The sequence below is a fragment of the Zootermopsis nevadensis genome, unplaced genomic scaffold (assembly GCF_977971745.1).
Source record: "Zootermopsis nevadensis isolate Lab colony 2312 unplaced genomic scaffold, Znev_1.0 Znev_ptg000001l, whole genome shotgun sequence".
In the NCBI taxonomy this organism is placed as follows: Eukaryota; Metazoa; Arthropoda; class Insecta; order Blattodea; family Termopsidae; genus Zootermopsis; species Zootermopsis nevadensis.
This window is the reverse complement of record NW_028259133.1, coordinates 14,154,762-14,177,396: the sequence shown is the minus strand read 5'-3', so window position 1 is coordinate 14,177,396 and position 22,635 is coordinate 14,154,762. Positions and strand designations below refer to the sequence as shown.

Here is a 22,635-nt window from a genome sequence, read left to right as displayed (position 1 = left end):
TAGCCCACATGGGAGAGACGAGGAATGATACGGGGGTTTGATAGGCAAATCAGAAGGAAAGAGACCACTGTGAAGACCAAGACGTAAATGGGAGAGTATTATTAAAATGGATCTTGGAGAAATAGGATGGAGTGGCATGGACTGGATTCATCTGGCTTAGGATAGGGACTAGTGGCGAGCTTTTGTGAATACAATAATGAACCTTTGGGTTCCATAAAATTTTTGACTGGCTGAGTGGATGTTGGCTTCTCAGGAAGGAATCGACGTCAAGAAGTATTATCTAAGGTTATGATTGAACAGGAAACTTTTGGGATAATGTAGGGACTGGTTATGTTTCTGAAATCTGTGACACCATGTGGTTTTAATGAATAACATGTGTTTTGTTAAATAGATTAAAGGCGTCACAGAAATTTCTAGGACAAGGCTACAAATATAATTAAAGTTGAAATACAGAACTCCAGTAGGCATGTATTCTGCTGTACAAGAAGTTTATTTCACGAGAAGAATTGTTTGTCAGTTTTTGAACTTTGTTATATAATTACATTATTTCTCTACATAGTGAATTTCATCTCTTACGCTTTTTGACAAACGACTCACAGCTTTGCAAGTTGGCATGCCTGACAGTTCTATTTACGAAGCTAAATGAGTCACGTTTCCTGTCTTAACAAAAGTATTTCACCAGCTTTGCTGTTGGTACTCTTATGATTTCTTCTGTGCGTGAAATTCGCCTGTTCTTTGTATGCAGTTGTTTATCTTTAAGTCAGATGTAAATGCATGTGGCTTTTATTAGGCAGATATCCATTTCAAATCCACGTCGGAGATGGAGCTATCACGAATGGGATTTTCACGAGAATTTTGGGGAGGCAATACGGAAAGACTACTAACTACTCTTTCCAATTACTTACCAATCCGTACAGTTTATTATAAATTATAATATTATGTAGGATTTAAGGTTTTCACGACTGTGAGTCTGAAGATTTCTGTCTTCTGGGTTGTTGCGCTGTGTAGTCTGGTAGACGTCCACCAACGTTTCAGAGCTCATACTGCCCCCGTCGTCAGGGCGATGAATCATCGCCCTGACGACGGGGGCAGTATGACCTCTGAAACGTTGGTTAACATCGACCAGATTACACAGCGCAACAACCCAGAAGACAGCAATCTTCAGTCTTAATATTATTTCCGTTTCTTCCTATTTCATCAATTTACAACTATTTCGAGGAATTGTTTCTCAGGTGATGATTGTTTTATTCTCTCACCCTGTAGTATCAATGCTGTCTCTTTCCTGCCCGCACGTTCTTCAGACAGTATTCTATGTAATGGCTTTGTTTACTTCGGTAAGAGATATTTTCCCACAGAACTTCCGTTTCTCGTCCAAGTATCCAGTCTGCTGTGACTCAGATTACATGTTTGCAAGTTTCAATTTAGGGTGGTATAGAGATGATCTGATGTTTTATATCAGGATTGTACAAAAACTCTTCCGTTTTTGATGCTCATTGTAAATAACTGCAAAGCAAGAATTAAAATTAAAATTAACTGAGATGTATAGTTCAAAATAGTTGAAGATTTCTGTCTTCTGGGTTGTTGCGCTGTGTAGTCTGGTCGATGTTTACCAACGTTTCAGAGGTCATACTGCCTCTGTCATCAGGGCGATGAGTATGAAGATTTCTGTCTTCTGGGTTGTTGCGCTGTGTAGTCTGGTCGATGTTTACCAACGTTTCAGAGGTCATACTGCCTCCGTCATCAGGGCGATGAGTATGAAGATTTCTGTCTTCTGGGTTGTTGTGCTGTGTAGTCTGGTCGATGTTTACCAATATTTCAGAGGTCATACTGCCTCCGTCGTCAGGGCGATGAATGTGATGGCTTCAAAATAGTTGCTTCGCTCTAAATTCTATTTTAATCACCATTGATATCAAAGTCATAAGTATGTCACGGTTTAGACTCTTTAAGATTTCATCCTATATTCTGGAAGTACTTGTTTCGAGTCCGTTTGGTGAAATTTAACGCGAAGACGTATCTCCACTGACTCACTGTTTGTGAATAGGGCTATGTTACATTTTATCATTTGACCTGAAGGAAGTCTGTGATGTAAGACGCGTTATTGTTTTGTTCTGCGACACATGTAGGCTACGAAAAAAATATAAGTATTTGTGATTTGGTGGAATTTTATGACAAGAAGATTTTCCGTCAGACATTCCGAAAGCTAGGCAGTTTATATTTACGAAGAGAAATAGATTGTAATTGTGCCAGCACAATATATGCGTTAGCAATGAATAAACGTCAGCATTGACTGGGTGCATACAATTTCAGGTGATGTACGTGGAAAATATATCCACTTCGAAATCGACTGCATTCCACTAGGTTTTTGCTTTTTAATTGATGCACAGTATGTACATTACTAATAATTAAACTACTGAGTTCTTGTTGGAGTCTTGTGATAGTTAAATATTAATGTGACATTCGTATTATGCAATTTAAGTGTGTATTAACGTGTGCGTTTAGGTTCAGTGTGTAATGCATTTTTATACAGGTCTGCACACCCGTATTTATATTTAAATGTATGTATATATATACATAAATTTAAATGTAAATATATGTATATACATACTAGTAGGACTACGTAAATATTTTACCTGTTTTAGTAGTTCGTTTCAGTAATATTAAATGCGTAAGAAAACTTATCCTTCTGCTTAATTAAGTACTAGGCCATGAAGTCGTGTGAAGGAATAAAAATATAGATCCATTTATTGTTAATCTCACCGCTAGAGGAGGATTAGCTATCAGTTCCACGCTGCGTCAGATTTTTCCCCAGGAGCCAGTTGTTTAGAAGACTGGGTAATCCTTATCTCCACAGAAGTTTCACACCAATAAAGAAATAGGAAGAAGTGTGATAATTCTTCTTCGCTCTCGAACCAGAGCGTCTCCTCTTTCTCATTTTCTTCTGCATTGGTGAACAGATTAAAAGAAATTTCCTTCCCTTGAAGTCAAATTCGGGATGAGGAAAAGCACAGTGCCGGAAAATGACCTGTCAGTCGGATGACTCCGAGCTTTCTGTCCAAATCCGCTGCCCCTGTGGAGTATAGTTGCCTTTTCCTATCCTTCAACGCCACTGTGCCTTGACGGGTCCCTCTGCCTGTCTATGTTCATATTTCCAACCTCAGTACAGTGCTTCAGATAACTGTTTCGGTCGGTGGCCGCCCTGATGGTGAAAGCAGTAAGCACGCCTGGAACGTCGGTAAATTTCAGCGAACTTACACGGCGCTACATCTCAGAAGACACTCATATTCATACTCGCCTCCTTGAGAACCTTAAATTAGCGTTTGTAACCACATGGTACAGAACAAAGTAACATTTAAAATGTTTCCGCATAAAAGAACTTTGTCTAATTTTATACATAAGAGTTATATGATATTAACGTCGCTTTTTATTCGTTAATAACAGTACGATAAACTTATAACGTGCCCTAGTTCGTACAAATGACGTTCTGACAAAGATCGGGTAAAGGATTATGGGTAATCTAAGCTGTGGAAGAATAATAAATGTATGGAGATTAGTCTTAATATGTCCTTTTCGCCCATTGAACACGACCAATACCAGTTTATGTTACATTTCTTATTACCAGAAGGAGACTTGGTGCTACAGTAACACAGTTTACTCGTATCAGTTTTATAGCCAATCAGGAGAGAACGCGTGATGAATTGACAGACGCATGAACCGGAAAATTAGTGTCTCTCTCTCACAAAGCGTTTCGGTTTTAGGGGAAGCCGTAGAATATATAGCAGGAGTTGCTATGAAAACAGATTAACAAAAAATGAGTTCAGTTACTTGTTAAAGCATAGAGCAAGGCTTCCTTGCAGTTTAATTTACAAGATGTTGCTCAAATTAGACTACAAAAAGGGAAAATAAATGCTGTGCTTGTTGTTTTATGTTTATATAACAGAAATTAATCCTTGTATTTCGTAATTAGTTATCCTGTAAACTTATCCTATCTCTATAGTTAATTAATTAGTGCTGTAGAAACAGAAAAAACATCAGTTCCAGAATCATGACCTATAATTATCTGTGAAAGAAATACAACAGAAAAAACAAACCTTTGATTTTACTTGTTTTAAATTCTCCCGTTTATCCTGGCAGCTAATTGGTGTACTTAATTTGACTGCTTTCCACTGCGTTTTGTTATTGTTGCAGCCTAATTTTATTTATATATATAGAGAGAGAGAGAGAGCCGAAGAGAGCAGGTCATTGTTAAATTTTGGAGAAAAATCAGAAGATTGCGAAATGATCTAGGCACTAACAAACTGTGTAGTGCGGACTCATTTAACGTATTTCCTTAGTTAAATGTAAAAATGTTAAAAAGTAAAAGATATTTGCAGCCATTTCTGTTCCAAAAGTGCAACAGTTGTGCATAAAGTATTAACTTGTCTACCGAGGCCACACTCGATATGAACTGTAACCTTCTCAACCGAAGTGGAAAAATATTCTCGTGTGGTATGAGGTTAGTTGTAGGGCTTTTGCGTGGTAACTGTTGTAACTGCTTGAGGTTCTGGCGTCAGAGAAGACAATGCGGTTTTGGACTCTATTTTGTGTTAGGCCTGCCACTGCTTCGAGAGCCTGCCAAACTCTATCACATAATGAAGGCATCGATTTAAAACACAGAATATAAAAAGTTTAACTCTATTAAAGGCGCCATTAAGAGAACTTTTAGTAAGAAATTAAGGAAGTATACATTATTAAAATTTTATGAGGTCATGTCAGTACCAAGTTTACTGCAAAGAAGCGAAACTTTGATAATGAAGGTAAAAGATAAAGGCAGACTCCAAGCAAGTGAAACGCGTTTATTAAGTAAGTACGCCAGTATATAAGAGGGTAGACTACTAAAGTAGTGATCGAATTACAGAAGGATTAAAAATGTTTTAATGCAAGTAATGAAGCAAACTAATAGCCTACAGAAATAAACCGCATACACAGGATTGAAGTTACAAAATAATGAAAAGATGCATGCATTTTAAAGCGACTACTAAATAGAACACTGGGAGACATGAGACGACGGAAATTATTGAATATAGGTGAAGTAGACATAAATGCCTAATGGATGATGGGCGTAGGTGTGGTGGTGATGGGGTTTGTAATAATAATCGGTTTAAAAAACAGAATCAAAATAGTGTGCTTAGTTTGTAAGGATAAATATTCCCAAAGAAGTCAAACACAGTTTCATTTTGTGCCAAGTTTTTAATTAACGTAACTGAAGTTTGTTTGCCGAAGATTTGCGTACGTTATTCTGTAATACTGGCATCATTTTGTAGTATAATAACCATGATTATTACTTAAAGCTGTTTAATACAATGCCGATTTTGCTCAAAATCGAATTAAGCCTTGATCTTAGTATCGGTTTATACGTCGTCAAGTTTAATTTGTTCCGCCTAAGGACAGATTTCTTGTGTCTTGTATCTAAGAACGCCCAATAACTACGTCAGGCTGATTGCGTTTGGTGTCGTTGTCATTTACATTTGCTGAACCTGAACTTTATAAATTATTTAGGGTGTGGTGGCACTAGGAAGGAAGTAAGGTACCTGTGTTTTCACTTACAGGCACTAGGTGGAAGTGTACGAACGCATGTCTGACTTACTGTTAATCCTTTGGTGTAAGGAGATTCTTTAAGAGTTATTTGCTCCACTGGCTCATTTAATGAGTCCTGTGGTTAATTGTCGTGATTGCACAGCTCCTTAGTTAGGTCCAATCCATATAGCATTCCTCGAAGATGAATTTTAATGTTATCTTGCTACCTATTTATTTCCCCGAGTGCCTTCCTTTATGGTTTCCCAACTAAAATTTTTAAGCATTTCTCATTTCTCCCTGTTTGTTAGCCATCTTATCCTCCGGTATTAAATTACTTAAATGAAATTTCATAAATAATTCAAATTAACAAAAAAACTTTTGATCAAATAAATTACCTTGGACTTGGCCTATATGATAGTTTTCTACTGTGTGATTTTTTTTTCAGACCATAATCCAATGATGACCACAGCCCTCTAATACATGAGGTCATTAAAGATTCCTATAATTACGCGTCTTATAAAAATCACCTTGTAGCTTGTTGCCCTTAAAAATAGCAAATCTTTTTCTGATGATTAATTGTGCACCATAAAATAAGACGTGTGAATGAGTGGAGGTAAATCTCCACGAATTCTTAACTGCGGCGAGATGATCATCAAACTGTAGAAGTCTCATATTCGTCCGTGGTATCTATTTACGATTTATTTAACGACGCTTAGACTATAGTACGATGATTAACGAATAATAATTTGATAGGATTCTGAAGGAATCGGTCGTGGTCTAACCGAAGATATTCTCCCTTAATTGTCTTGTAGGAACTGGGGAAACCCACGGAAAACCTCAGTGTACCCTGCTGATCTCCAGGCTGAGATTTTAACCCAGGACCTCCCGTTTCGGAAGCAGGAGCGGTAACTACTCTTCCGCGACGTTTCGTGTCAGTGTTATTAAAGTTGGAGTAGGTGGCGTACATCTCTAACACCCTGCTGTAACGCCTCCACCAAGATGGAATGCGAGCGGGAATCGATAAATTGTGTTTCCTTCCCGCTTACCCTGGGCTCACTTCACCCTGGACAGTCGAGTACGTTAGGCCCACACAAGTTTATCCCAGCACCCGATCTCCTTTTGTTAGCAGCTATGGTAGTTCAGCAGTGACGACATAACTTTCTTCGAACTGACAAAGTCTTTTAAAAATACGTATGATTCGATAGATATAACGTGTCAGTCCTGCTGTACGTTCGTCAGTAGGTCTTCTGACTCTTAACAACCCGTATTTATTATAATTCTTCCCAAGTTCCTGCAAATTTATTCACATAGGATCTTGGCTGACTTCACGGTGCAGAAACTCAGAAGACAGCCATTTTCGTATTCGCTGCCTTGAGAACCTCAAATCTCACAGTGCTAGGAGTATTGGGTCATACTTAGTTACTGTCAGTGGTTGGTGAAAGATCAGGTTTTACACCCATTCTGTGATGACCGTTGAATTATTTGAACAAGCCTTCTTTGTCTGAAATTGAATTAAAAAACGATTAGACCCACATACAGAAACCCTAATAAGACATAAATTTATGGTGATTATAGGCCTACCTGTGAATATACAAATCCGGTAAGACTACACAATGCAATGAAGCTCTTTTATGTTTATAATAATATTACCTTGAGGAAGTTGGTGGTTTCGAAAACGGTAGTGGTTCTACCAAACTCCTACGAGTGATAAAGCCGTTATTATAACGAAGTTGGAGTAACTGGCTTGATGTCTGAACTGAAGTTTTGAGGACTCCGATACTGAGTCTTGTCCCCCCCCCCCCTTCAATTGTTATGTCTCAAGTTGGAGTTTAAAATGAGACTGAATAAAGAGAGAGAGAGAGAGACGGTCTGCATCTACTGCTTATCACCGTCCTGAGTTTAGTCTCGGAATTGTGAATTAAACTTACCAAATTAAAAATAGTATTGTTTTCATCAGCTTCTGTCTTTAAATGGTAATGATGCAGTCTAATGTGGATTTTTAAACGTGTTAGAACCGCATTTTTACCACTTGTTATGCTTACAAATCATGTATTTGGTTTACTCTTAGCTTAGCTCTAAACCTTCTGATTTATTGTAGAATTAGTGTACCCGGTTCTGCGTTCGGTCTGTATTCTGGCTGATATGTTTTGTAGTTTTGCTCCGTTACTTCAAGTACAACAAATATATTTCCAATAAATATGCGTCATACCTCATCTGACTTGGATGAGGGTTCAAATTCGGCTCAGAGTATTATAATCGCTGCTTTTTTATCGCTGTATATTATTAATACCATGTTTATCACTTTATATTTTGTCATTGATGTTTACAAGCGTAACAAAAATTAATTAAGTCTAGTAATGAAATTTGTTAAAATAATGATTTCCCACCCTTACCTTAAAGTAAAGACTCGTTAGATGTTGATATATTCTTAAGCGTATTTTTATTTTATTTTATTTTACAGCAATATAAATTATGTTCCACAACAGCAGTCTGAAACAGTGCAAATATTAATATAGAAATCCACACATGTTGTCCAAAAAATATATATACACAGTGCTGAAATATCGAATGGTTTTGTGTATGCAACTTTCTGGAACATTCTGTGTATAATCGTATGTATGAACACGAGAAGTATAATAATTGTTTATCTTTATCAAATACTTGAAATATTAAATCAGGGAGGATGCTACCATTCACATACCACGCATTGAAGAAATAATAAATGTGCACCAAATTTCGATCGGAACACATGGGTAGAGTAAATTTGAGATACCAACGCGCGTGTGGAAATACGATATTAAAAACACAAACACAGTACAAAAAACAGAGATTTTTTCTGTATTCACTGCATCGATGGAAAGTAGAGGGATGTATTTATTTTGAGGAAATAATGAATTAGTCATTAGTCGACGTATAGATTTTTGCTCTACCTGTTAGTAGCGTTGATACGTACGGAGAAGTGTATTCCTGGAGGAGTTGTGATAACACGGAAACTTAGTCACTCCCTCTTTCGTAGCAAGTTGTACTTGAGTGCAATCTCTCTTGAGGAAATACGTATTTCTCTTCAGTGTAAGCCTACTGCAGTTCACTTCTCCCTAATCGGTTCTCTTGATAATCCCAGTAGTCGTGCAGTCAAAGAAAGTGATGGTATCTGGTAAGTTCGTGGTTTCCTTGCAATTAGAACGTGAAGCAAATTAGTAATGTCTTTTACATAAACACACAGAAGTAGGGACAGCATTCTGCGCCCACATTTCTTAATTTATCATTTACGTTTTGCAGAAGATAGCTTTTAAATATCTTCAATATGCTTTGCATTTAGTTTGGTTTCGGGAAATAAAATGCGTGAAAATTCTCCTCATTAAATAGGAGCTTCAAATTGCAGTTTCTGTTCGTTTCTTTTTGTGGTTTCTCGTTGTTGTGGTACGGGTCTGATAATTATTGCGTTACTTTCTATAATCTTTCGCCATTTGCGCAATCTGCGCCTGTGTTTATTCTCCATTAAAAATAGCCATAAGCGGCAGCTAGCATCTGGCTGTTATTTTTATCCGTTCTGTGGTGGGAATTCCTTGACATCAAATTCATAATTTTTTTTCGATCTCGAGCCACTTTATTCCGTTTCACTTCGTAATCCATTATTTTTATTCTTGCATTCTTCACTCACCTAGTCCTTTGTTCTAAGGAGCAGTCTTCTAGAAGTTTTCCTCGTGATTTTCTTTTTAGTTTCTTCCACTTGACTTATTATAAACGTCCAGGTCACTGGGTCAATGCTACTAACTTGGTTGCAATAACATTTTAGCAGAAACGTAAATCTAGAAGTGTTTGTACTGTCTTCATTATCCACTCAGTTACTTAGGCTGTATTGGTATACCTTACCTTACTCGTGTTTGTGTTAAATTGGGTGTGTTTAGTTTTAAAATAATTTTTCGATGTAGTTCCTTCTCGCAGAGTGAAGAATAAGGAACATAAGTGCACAATGTAATGTGATACAGAATGTTCGAGAATTCAAGTAGCCCGTATTAAAATTGCTATTGATAGCTGCAATTCTGTGCAGTTCGATTGAATTAATAAACACAGTGTCGCTGTGGCTAAACAAGAGCCCGCGAAGGTCATGTCTATTGTAACCTGCTCGCGCAAGTCCGTCAGTTGTCTTCAGAGGAAGTGCAAGGATGTCTTTTTCACAAGTGCGAGTGTCCAGTGTCGAAAACTTCCTGGCTTATCGTTCTTACTTAACTTGCCAGAACGAGTTTAGGGATGCATTTCCCGATTCCCTTGTGCCAGACAAATTGACAATATATCGTCTTTTGAGCCGCTTTCGAGACATATAAACTGTTCGCCGGGTTGAATCAAACATGAGAAAGAAGATAATTCACACATCGCTGAACGCGGTGGGCATTTCCAACACTTAATATAACATTGTTTTATGTTTTAATATTTCAGTGCATTTCAAATTTTTTCAATGGGTTGCTTTACTTTTCAGTGACTCTGTACATAAGTTCTGGAATATAGACGAGACGTTAATAAGTTTTGAACTGAATAAGCAATCGCTGAAGGCTCTCTCTACTTCCGGTTGAGCTTGTGTTAACAAATCTTTTCCGTAAGAACTGCATATCCCTGCCTTCCAGCGACCCATGCACCTTCTCAACGATCTACCCACCCTTCTGTAACCAGCCGTCCACCCACACTCCAATCCACGTCCGCGTATGATGAAACTTATACTGGGTCTTATGCCTTCCCACCTAGGGCATACATAGGTTTATCGGTTTCCCTGTTTGAAGAAGTGCCTTGTTATAATCGTTTCAGATAATTCAGGTGGGCGTAATACGCGTAATGTAGGCCTATGTAGAATCCTGGCATCATATTTATAAGAAAATAAAATGTTTTTTCGCATACAAAGAAATTATTTGTTTCATATTGACTAGAGAAAAGAGGAATTACGTGAAATCTTCAGGGAACGTTTGTTTGAGCTCTATTTTTTTGTCTATGGAAAAGAGCTTTACAAGGAAACAAAATTCATTAGTTTGTTATCTCTGAGTCGTCCTCATGTCTCCTTACATGAATAGAGTTTGCTTACTACGCAGTTTCTCTGCCTGTTCTTTTATTTGTACTTTGAAATAAATTATCTCTGTCGTTTTATTATATACACAACCCTTTAATTTATGTTGTGAATTTTTAAAATTGTACTTATTTCGTCGGAGTTTTGTGTGAAGAGATGTTTATTGAGGACTTGTCTTTGTTTCAGGATTTTATTCCGCATACAGTATATAACTAAACTACTATTTTGCATCCCCTAATAGCACAGAATATGACTTCATTTGTTTTTTCTTTCTTTCTGAGATTTTAAGAAATATGTTTAACGATGAAACAGGATTCTTATTTTATTTTTTATTTTCTTATTATATTTACTCTGTATAAGGCTTTCTTCGTACATACAACTTTCTATTTTTATGCTCGTAAAGTTTGTTTCTCATTGTCTGTCTCTTGTTGCGTGTGATATTCCTTTTTCTGCCACATAAAGACATTGTTTTTCTATAAATGTAATCTGTCGAAGTTACTCTTTTGTGGAAAAATTGACAAAGAGGCAATTTTTAGTTCGGAGATAAATGTCATCGTGTGTGTGTGTGTGTGTGTGTGTGTGAACTTCAATTCAATTTCAGTTCGGTTTTCGTGTTATGTGTGTATGTATACTTGAAACTGCGTGTGAAACTACAGTGTCTTAATATCTAAATGTATAAAGAACAAGTGTCACAAATATGTGAAAAAGGAGGTTGAAACTAGTCCAGATAACCAAGTTGATGTTCTGTGAATCCAACAATGTATGATGGACAGAAGCATGCATTGTAACGAACCTGACGTCACACATCGAGATAGAAAAGGAATATGTGTACTGCTTCAAGTGTCTGTACCAACTGATAGAAATGCGCTGAAGGAGAGTATAGAAATTTTTCTGATTTAAGTACGACGCCTGTGAAATGTGACTTTTAAAATATCTAAGATGATAAAAAACAGACAAGGGATAAAGTCCAGAAGAAAGAAAATGTTTGTAATCAATATTGCGTTCAGTATTCCTGCTCGCGTGTATACACATTTATCAACAGTCTGCTTTGTTCGACCCTTATCGACACTTTTTATGTGGTGTTAAGGATGCACGTACAATGTCGGTAGACACCTCAAGGACATATTAAGAGCGTTCTGGTATCAGACTTCGTTGAAAGAATCATTGACCCAATCCCTGCTAGGTTAATGACTAGTGCAAAGATGAATAACATGCAGAGGTTTTGCTCAGTACTTTTATTGTTTCCATATTTTTGAGAAGGATAGCTCAGCTGGTCAAGAAATTTTCCGCCGTTTATGAAACTCGATGATTCGCAATATTGCGTCAGTGGTCCCTAACCTGATCACATGAATCCAGTCTGCATCGTAACACATATTTATTTATACATATTTTAAGAAATTTTTAATATTATCCTGCAATCTAAATTTGGGTATCACAATTGATGCATTTACTTCACGGTTTCTGACTAAAATCTACGCATTTCTATAGCATTAATAAGCCCATGGAACATGATACAGGTTAATTTTGCGATCAGCGTGTTACAGAACAGTACTTGGGTACTTTTGGGTAGATGGTGAATTCAATAAAATGATGTGGTTCTCCCGTCCCTTGCAGAACTTCTGCCCTTTCTGATGCCGTCTCTTTTTACCCCCTCAGCCACCCTGTTAGGGACGATTTTCGAAAAATTTAATGATCTACAAGAAAGCGTAAGTGACGGACGGAGGGATCCTTCTGTGCTTTCCGCACGTTCCCACTCTCCTCCCCTACGATCGAATTACTAGCTGCTTCCATTGTTGAATGCGAACTCACTCTTGTCCTCTCTTCTACTTTTCTGGCTGGGATAAAATATTGGGAGCGAGCAGGCTTTTTCCGTCGTGCGTGGGATTCATCTCCGAGATCCTGACGCTCACAGACAGCTCTTGTCCTCACTTGTTCTCTTTATTTCCGTGAACGGAAGTACATTGTCTTTCTTCCTTGTAATTATGATTCTTTCGTACGTCCCTCGATTGTAAATCTCGTTTTTGGATAACTTTACCTTAACTTTACTCTTAACAAATGATTAGTAATTATTTTAGGACATTTATTAGTTGGTTGGCTTACTTGGAAACTGCATTATTTTAATGTAAGTGAATAGGAGAAAATATGGTTCTGAAGACAATGAATTGGACGATTTAGGCCTACCACGTTACTAGGATCTTTCTGATTTATGCAGGTCAGCTTATTTTAATAAATTAATTTAAGAAGTCTAAGATAGATCGATCATGTGAATAAAATGTTGCCGTCAGAAAATGTTGGTAAACGTAAATTTGGAGGACCGAAAATGAGGTGGGAGTGTAATGTTAAGGCGGATCTTAGGGAAACAAATTCACAAAATTGTTAAGTAGTATTTGTAACATACTCGCAGATATTTCAAGGAAAACAAAAATATAGGAAAGAATGTAATAACCAAATAAAAACACGAATATATATACAAAAGGAAGGAAAATTAACTCGTGGAAAATAGAAAAATAATGGGAGGGGAAAACGAAATGAATCATAAATATAATGACAGAAAGAAGAAAACAAAACAAACGAAAAAATATAGAAGAAATTTGACAAAGTTCTTAACGTAAAGCTGCAAGTAGAGTACAAGTTATGTAGGCGTTTGTGCTAAGACAGACTGCTGATACATATCACATTTATGATCTGAACCTTCTAACAGCCCGAAGGAAATGGAAGAGGTCTATTGACTAGTAAAGAAGATGACGGACTACCCAGACTCTATATCCAAGTTCTGCCTGTGTACGGACTTTACCCCATCCGTACGGTTCCTTTCATAATACCTTGGGCCAAATTCACCCCCAATATGCTCCCTGAACACTGCAACCTCGTGAATACCATTCCTTTCAGCACAGCCTCCCTCTGTCCACTTTGTATTCTCATTCACTGCCTCTGCTCCGCTCGATACAAAAAAACCTTTCTGATGTGCTAGATCATCGAACAAAGCTCAGTTTCTCCTTTGTAGGTCAGGGTCTTAGTAACTGGTTTCGAAGTTATTAGATATATTTAGTTCATCCTGATGATGGAGGCGGTAACCATATGTAAAACGTCCTTCAGTTTCTACTAGACTACACAGCGCAACATTCAAGATCATGACATGAACTTCAACTATCCTTGATCTCAGCTTGACAAGAATATGGTCACCCAGATAACTACACTTCGACAGAAATAATACCGAAAAAAAAATTTCCTTTCAATGTCGTTGACAATTATAAGGGTTTCTATTCGGCAAACCATCGAGATGATATTCTCGTGACCTTGACCTCAAATTGACATGCGTGTAGTCCCTCAGATACGTAGTTCGGGTGAAATGAGCGCGAGAAAAATTACTTTGAAATGACCTTGAAATCTTTAAAAGCGTTTATGGCTCAAAACCTATATGTTATATCGAGGTTATCTTTACATGACCTTGACTCATCCGTGACCTCAGTTTCACTGAGATACTTAAAGTTTGTTAATAATATAACACACTTTCCTTTGGGTTAGAGGCAGAAGGACAACTTTTCAGATTGAAATCGAACCTAACATTGCAAAATTGTGTTATGATTTTTATTAAACATAAAGAGTGAGGTTTAAGGTCCTCATGGCGTTAAAAATGGCATTTGTGTTATTCTGGATTTTGGCGTTTAGTTCAATCCTGAGCATTAAGACAATACGTTTCTCCAAATCATTTGTCACCTTGTACAAGACCACACTTGATGAATCAGAGGAGTGTTACCTGAGTAGAAAAGAAATTGTCGTTATTCTCAGTATGTAAATACTGGAAAATTTATCTGTTGAAGTTAAACTACAAATCAGAGTGGAAAAATGTGTCAACAGATTTTGATATAGCAACTCTTTAGGCACTTTGCAGAAAATGTTTCATATTCCTGTGCGTGCATGTTTTGGTTTTGTGAATGCAAGAAATTTCTTTTAACAGTTGAGTAGCCTTCTAAATTTACCCTTCAGCATTTATATAGCTGTATCTGCATAACATATTTATGCAGAAGTACATTCCAGATTGCGTTCTGAAACTCAGACTGCTGACTTTAAATTGATATAGCCCATATAATTTAAGTAAACATGGAACTAATTACAACCACAAAAATGGTGAACTAAAAGATTTGAGATTTTGTGATTTGTTAATATTGTAATTTTGCGTTTCTCTTCAATGTCAAAATGAAATAGCTGCGATGTTGTCACTGTTAATTTTGACAGAAACATTCTTTTCCTTGTGGGATTTTATGTTTTCAAGGTGGCAACTTTGAAGATGGTTGTCTTCTGGGTTGTTGAGCTGATTAGTTTGAAACGTCGGCAAACTTCATTAGCTATGTCCGAGAGATGCTGGATTGGTTTTTCTGCTATCTTGATTTTCTTCAGTCTGTCCAAGCGACTGTGCTTATAATTCTTTAAAGTGAACCACTCCTGCCTCCGTGAAAAATATTTATCTTCTTGAATCACGTTTAACACCTCATTGATGTTGTGTAACTCTTGCAGTTGAAACATTGTCGGCAAATGAGTTAACATTTAGTGATGTCTCTGACGTTTCAGAAAGGTGGATCGCTGTAGGAGAACACAATCATTGTTTATAAAGGGGGCATCATAATTTGAAAGCATCCCTAAACACTGCTGTGCATCAGTGCTAATTACAGCATGCCACTAATAAATATAACATCAAAATGCTAGCAGAGAAGAGAAGAACTAGAGAAAAAAGTTCAGCGTTTGTGATATTGAAAATGTATGTCAAATGCATTTATACACGTGATATGAACAAAGTACATGCGACTGTTCAATGCACTCTTTCGCTTTTGTGCGGATAACGCTGATTGTAAAGCTGGTATTATCACGTACCTGTGTCATACATTTAGTACCGTACGTAGTATAGAGAGGACTTGGAATAATGACTAACACAAGGGCTGTAGGCAGGTTTTTGTTGTCGTTTGTAGAGGCGGTGGTTTTGATGCATTCATGTTCATAGAGTCATGATGGAACCACAGGTTTGACATAATATTACACCTCCACCATTCCCCTATGCATGTTCCCATTTATGTATGTTTAATGTACTTTATTATGACCAATATGTGTATGAACAAATGTAGGATTCCTCGTTGTGATGTAGGTTACAATATGGTGGCTGTGTATCGCAGCCGTGGACCACGGATGTGCGCACATTGTGGTCTTCCACTGAGTGGACTTTCCAGATGTTGACCTGTAAGGGTAAATAAGACTTGTCTTCTGGGGTGATGATGCGTGTAGTCTCGTATGTTGACCGATGTTTCAAACGTTCTTATTTCCTCTATCATCAGAGCTATGGAACATGACGCTCCGGTATAATATTATCTACAATTATTTTTATTCTGTGTCTGGCATAAATGTTATCTTACTTAACAGTGTGGTAAAACGTTTAGAATAAAACTCCATGTGTATATTTACATGTCTTTAAATATGTATCCGTGTATATACGCACGCACAAACTTCTACATGTATGCGCCCGCGCATTGGTGTAGTTTGTATAATGTAAGTTTGCATATGAACTGAGAATGGCCAGTTGCTTATGCTCCAGAATATTAATCTCGCAGAAGTTCAGAATGATAAAACAATTAAATATCTATATATAAATCTGATATTGAACATTTAAGTTTTTTTTTCTTCTAAATAACGGTAAGAAATTAAAGTAACATCCACGGATTACTAATGAAATTTCAACTTTAGGGAGGATAAGACACAGAGGTATATTTGTAGTGAGTATTTTAGGTTCAGCAAATTTCTCGTTGGGGTTAGCAACCATTGTTCGTTCTAGGATGTAGGTCACTTTCGGGTTTTCAGCGCGTGGACCATCCGTAGTGGAACACACTTGAGCCGTCCAATAGACCTGAAGTTACTCTGTACACTTTAAAGCGCTTGTATGCATGTGAAAGATCACACACGATATTGATAACACGCTCTATATATTGAACTGTCAGGTGGAGAGATTCTACTAATATTTGATGGTTAGTCTAATACATGACGACGAGGATTTCTGCATGAGTGCTGCTGCTGTTTTGATTGGTTGCCTAGGAAACCGCAAGTGAGCACGCGAACTGCTTGATGTTTGTGTGTGTTTGGTGGGCATTGCGGGATAAAATCAGTTCTGTGTGTTATCATTTCCTGAGTGCCTCGTTGCTAGGGGTGATGTGATGGGTACAGCTTGTTAGAGTATTGTACTGTAGTTCTCATGTGAGAAGGCCTTCGCTTTTCAGTAGGCTAATAAGCTGACTGTGAGCCAAGTGAATCCTCCTTGGGAAGCTAATAGTCGGTCAGCTGTTCAAGTAATTCCACCAATTTTATGTAACCTGAAGCGTTTTTTTCACCGTATTCACAAACTCGCGCCAGTGAGTCAGATATATCCACATCGAAATGTCATGAGTGATTTCTTAGATTCGTTTTAATATTATTCTACGATGTACATCTGTCGTTGAAACGACGAAATCGATGGACCACCGTGATATTTCAAATTCTGTTGACAATTCATCGGCGTTCAGGTTACTTATAGCATTAACCGGTGAAGTGCGATCTTGAACACATGATTTATTGTGATAAGTGAATAAGACGTAGAGAAATTTGGCTACGAAAGTTTTCGACATATTTGTTCTTATTGTTATTTTACTTATTGCTTTATCATTTATTTATCAAAGAGTAAACGTAGTTGAATCATGGGGAATAGTATAGCATAAGTTGTTTAAAGTAATGATTTTATTTCTTCTTCGCGATAATACTTACCAGGTTTAACGGTAGCAAACTAATCACAATTTTCAAACAGACTGAGCAAGAAGACATACAGGGATAAGTTCTTTTTATTGTGGCTGTCAGATATTAAAGAAATGCCCAGTAAAGAATATTATAGTTCCTAAGCTGCGGGCTTGCCTTTTTGGGTCTATATAGAGATGGTAGTGTACAGTCCATTTTCACAAAAGTTGTATCCTACGCACTCAGTAAAACGGATTTCCAGTCTGAATCATATTATTCCGTCCTTTAAGATCACTCCCATGCTGTTTTCCATAAAAGCGATTTCAACATAAACGTGCGTTTCCAGTGAGATCAACCAACGTTATGTGTGGGCTGCGGGAAGGATGTTTAATGAAATTAGAACCTTCCGATCGAACGAAGTGTAGCGTATCACTGCCTGGCTCACCCTGTGAACACTTGTACTGTCCCCACCGTCGCTTCTCCATATACAGGTCTAATATGGCAGGCAGGTCTCCTTATGTTAGACAATGGACAGTGTTCATTTGCACGACCTGAATAGGAAGCCGGGTCAGTGTAATTCGACCATTGTTCCAGCCACTTTCCCCACCGTACGACCCTGTCTGTAGCAAGGGCTTATCTCCGTAACTAGCGTCTCCTAATAGCCTACCTTCTATAGACAGGGTCGGGTGGCTCACGTCATGAAATAGGCCTTAGGTAGTCTGCTTTTACGTGTAATTTTACTAGCTTCCATGTTCCATTTGTCCGATGTGAAGCCATGTTTCTTATATAATGAGCGTGTCTGAAATGAGGACGCCGATTGGAAAGGTCGGTACTGCGTCGTATTTCTGGCGTCCGTGTGATGCTGTTTGGCATCAGTTATAGGCAATGTTCAGTTAATGATGAAGTGTGAATAGGGCGCAGAACATAATGGACAAGACAGGTTTCCTGTGTTCCGCAAGGACTGTCTGTCCCTTGGTCGCACATTCAGAGTTGTGATTATTTAATCCAAGCTACGTGTTTATGAGTCAGTACGGAGCGCAGAGTGATACATGCTTACGAAATGTTTCTTGGAAGCCTGTGTAAATGGAAGGATAATATTAAAATACAACTTACTAACTTACTCCATGGAGCTGAGTCCTTCCTGAGAGGCCAACAGACGCTCAAGAATTTTCCAAAATTTCTTGGGACCCAAAGGTTCATTACCGTGTCCATTGGTCCCTATCCTGAGCCAGATGAATCCAGTCCATACCACCCCATCCTGTTTATCACAAATCAATTTTAATATTATACTCCCACCTATGCCTAGGTCTCCTAGTGCTTTTTTTCTTTTTGTTTGCCCACGAAAACCCTATATGCGGTCCTCTTCTCTCCCATGCGGGCTGCAACGTCTCATCCTCCTTGACTTGATCAGTCTAGTTGCATTTGACGAGGAGTACAAGTTATGAAGGTGCTCATTATGCAGCTTTCTCCAGCCTCCTAGTAATGCATCCCTCTTAGTTCCAAATATTTTCCTTATCACTCTGTTCTACGTTCCTCCCTTAGTGTCAGAGACCAAGTTTCACATCCATACAAAACTACAGGCAAAATTATAGTTTTATGTGTTTTAATCTTTACGCTTTTAGTCAGCAGACGAAGAGATAAAGGGTCCTGAACTGAATGGTAACAAGCATTACCCGAATTTAATCTACTCCTAATTTCGTTATTAATGAAGTTATTATTTGTTAGCGTCGCTCACAGATATCTGAACTTTGCCACGTTTTAAGGAATCCACTAACTGTATTTATGCTACGATTTTTTCCTGCTCTCTGGTGATGACAGTCATCAACATATACCCAGTTTTCAAAATCCAACTTGGGGAAATGTGACTGGAGTGGGTGAATTGATTTCATATGGCTCAGAATAAGAACCGATTGTGGGTTATTTTAAACATGGTTATAAATCTAAAGGTTTTATAAAAGGCGGTAAATTTCTAACTAGCTGAACGTAGCTACTGTTGGCTTCCTGAGACGGACTCTGCTCCATAGAATTAATAACGCGTTGCTCAGCCGAGTCTCCTACCGGAAGGAAAGGAAATAAGTTGAGGGTGTTTGAGAACAGGGTGCCGAGGAGGATACTTCAGCCTGACTCAGAGGTAATAACAGTAATGAGAAAACTGCATAATTAGCAGCATCATAATTGATACTGTTCACATTAATTTCTCATATTGCAGTGATGAAGTTAAGTATGAGATAGACGCTTATGTAGCTCGCACGGAGGAGGTGAGGAATGCTATCAGACAGCCTGAAAGGAGCAGAACACCCAGGAAGACATTTTCGAAATTGGTCTTTAAGAAGTACCAGGAGATCTGTTTGAGAGTGAAGACTGCATTCAGACCTGTGGCTAGCTTAACCAGGGGGTCTTCCTGAAGATAGAAGCATAATTCAGCTTCCGAAACGTTCTGTTGTTATACTTTTATAATTTGAACGATGGATGAAGTCCTAAAGAACAATTTTATTTATTACAGATTCGAATGGCCCTGGGCACGGATCAGTGGCGGGCTATTATGATGGTCATTCGTGTTCCGTAGTCAACTGGGTATGTTTTGACAAGCTGAACGGCTGTCAGTTTCTCAAGAAAGACTCAGTTGCGCTGGTTTTGCTCGTTTGTTGTCTCTGTGTAAGCCTTCAGACAAGGCGTATCGCAGTCCTTCTTCTGCTTGAGTCTTTGTATCGGACGCTTTAAGTGAAATCGTGTCACGACGAAGACGTCACTTAGAAGAGCCAAGAAGATTAGGTTCAGGAGGACGGATTCTGCACTCTTATCACTCCCTTTTTTTTGAATGAAATCTTTAGAGTGTTTGGTGTCCTCTGTCCTTTGTGGCGTCACATTTGCGGTCTGTTTTGAGTCATCGTTCGTGTTATCTGCCATTGTGTTATCAACCAACTCAACTGTAAGCTAAGAGTTGGCCTACAGTCTAGTATATTACTTTGGAAACTACAGTTGAACACAACCTTCTATTTACGTGGGTATATAAGTCAGGGACGAAGCCTTCCCTGGTGCTTTTATAGGCCTAAATTTCAAGTTTATTCTGTTGTTGTCTTGGTCCAATTGTAGCCCGAAGTGCGTGTTGTCTTTTGTGTTTTGAAACATACACGAAATAGTTATTTGAAATGTGTTGTGCCTGCGGGCTTTAATTATTGATATGCATCTATTACGGTATTGTACCTTTCTGAAATCAGCCCTTGTGGTCACTACTACTATAATTAACTATGTTTTTTTCTGGGTTGTGACGTCACATTGATGCTCAGAGGAGGTGACGGTGCGATTGTTTTGAAACGTTGGAATCTTCTTGCGAGTCTAAACTGCGTCACAACCCAGAAGCCATTCTCACCGCCGTGAGAACCTCAATAATTGTTTCTCTTTTATTTCAGGTGAGTACTAACAGCAGGTCATGTCAGCCGCAGTTAAACAACAAGTCTGTAAGTAGACACCTGCATTTCAAAGTGGATGTCAGTTCTGTTTCCGCTTTCCAACGGTGCATTAACCAAAAAATCTGCCGGAGAGTTAATTTTGATGGAGTTGTAATATTGAGAAACAAAATGAAAGTTCTGTGATGCATTTAAGCGGTTCTGAGGATCTAAAATATATTGAACGTTATTCGATTACAGTGGCCAACCGATGCAGTCGTTGCATTTTAAATAATTAAAATCGACTAAAGAAGCGGTTTTCATCCTGTGATACATTTGCATGCAGTGGAACCTCCTTGTAAACGATGTTAGATTTCTGTGTCTATTTCTTTCAGTACATTTCAGTAACCATTGAATTAATCTGTGACTGAGTTGATTAATCTAAATACAAAGTAGACTGATTATTAATAGCCAAATATATTCGTCTTAGATAAGATAGATGGAGACTTTTAATTGTGTCATTTAGGTCTGATGGAAGGCCGAGAAGAATTTATTATATTTAGTCGCCGTGAAATCTTCAGATCATACATCAAATAGAACAGTTACTAGCTTATTTTAAATAGGCCTATATTCCCCAGTCGCCAAGTATTTCATGGTTTCAGGAACCACTCAAGATTTGAAACAATATTAATGACTTCATCATAATCACACATACCGGGTCTGTATTCTATAGTCTATTAAAGACCTTTACTTCTACATAGATTTATTAGATCCTGGAAGCCTTTAATAGGCCTAATATTATGTCGTTCTCTAACATGTTAGGACATCATATATATTTTATTCCTTGGCAGCTTGCTATTTTTATCAGATAGACCATCGTAAGACCCTGCAAATTTCCACATCCTATTTAGCATTGCCCCTCATTCTACAGTGAAGATGGAATTCTAATTGCCATTCATTGACGAGTAACTAATCAGCAGTAGTGATTTTATTTACAAAATAGGCCCATATGAGGTCTGTTTGAATAGGGCTACCCGTCAGACACGAGGCTGGACTGCCAAAACGTATTATTTCGCCATTTTTGATAACTTTTTTATTCAGTTATTCCATACAGCGTTTACATTTTGTTATGATAAATGAAATCATACTAAATTGGATCTTAAGGAAATACCGTAGGATGTTTCATCTGGATTTTCTGGCTCAGGACTGATCGGTGACGAACATTTGGGTTTCATGAAAGGCGAGCAGTTTCTTGTCCGAGCGACTCAGATTCGTAAGATGGACCCTTTGCCACAGATAACATTGTAAAACACAGTGGTATATTTATTTATTTATTTCTCCTCTATAAAGGTATCAGCTACTTCAACATTCGGCAATTCTGCGTTTTATTCACTGAGTGTAGGCCTGGTTTTTGCATGTGTTTCACAGAATTTTTAGAATAATATAACGACGATTAGACCTGTTTCACTTGTATTTTTCTTTAAATATGTTCCGAATTTTAGATTTTATTTTGATGACCAAGACAAGACAGTGGCACATACAATATCCTACTACATAAATTCTCTTCTTTATCTAGGGTTTTGATGTAATGTGTTGAAATTATTTTGGCTTGCTGTGAAAATGCTGCCACCAGCTTCAATTTCTCTTTGATTTAAATGTTTATTTTTGGCCTGTGCTCAGATTACCTTTGGCAGAAGGTCAATCACAGGTACTTTTGTACGTTGACGGTCCAGTATTATTATTTTACTTATTCACCGTTTTACAGGGTGTTTACTTCTATGTACCTGAGACAAGCCTTGCCTCTGAGGTAGATAATGCAGCAGCTATTTCTGAAATTTTTTTCTTATTATTATGCTTAGGTTAGGCCTACCTGTTGATACTGCGTCGTCTAGTGATTCC

The 22,635-nt window shown here is 37.9% G+C and overlaps 1 protein-coding gene across 8 annotated transcripts in view; it reads left to right on the top strand.

Moving 5' to 3' along the window:
* Positions 1-22,635, top strand: part of bru3 (CUGBP Elav-like family member bruno 3) — a 704,578-nt gene that overhangs the window by 281,116 nt on the left and 400,827 nt on the right. The gene's annotated exons all lie outside the window — the stretch shown is intronic.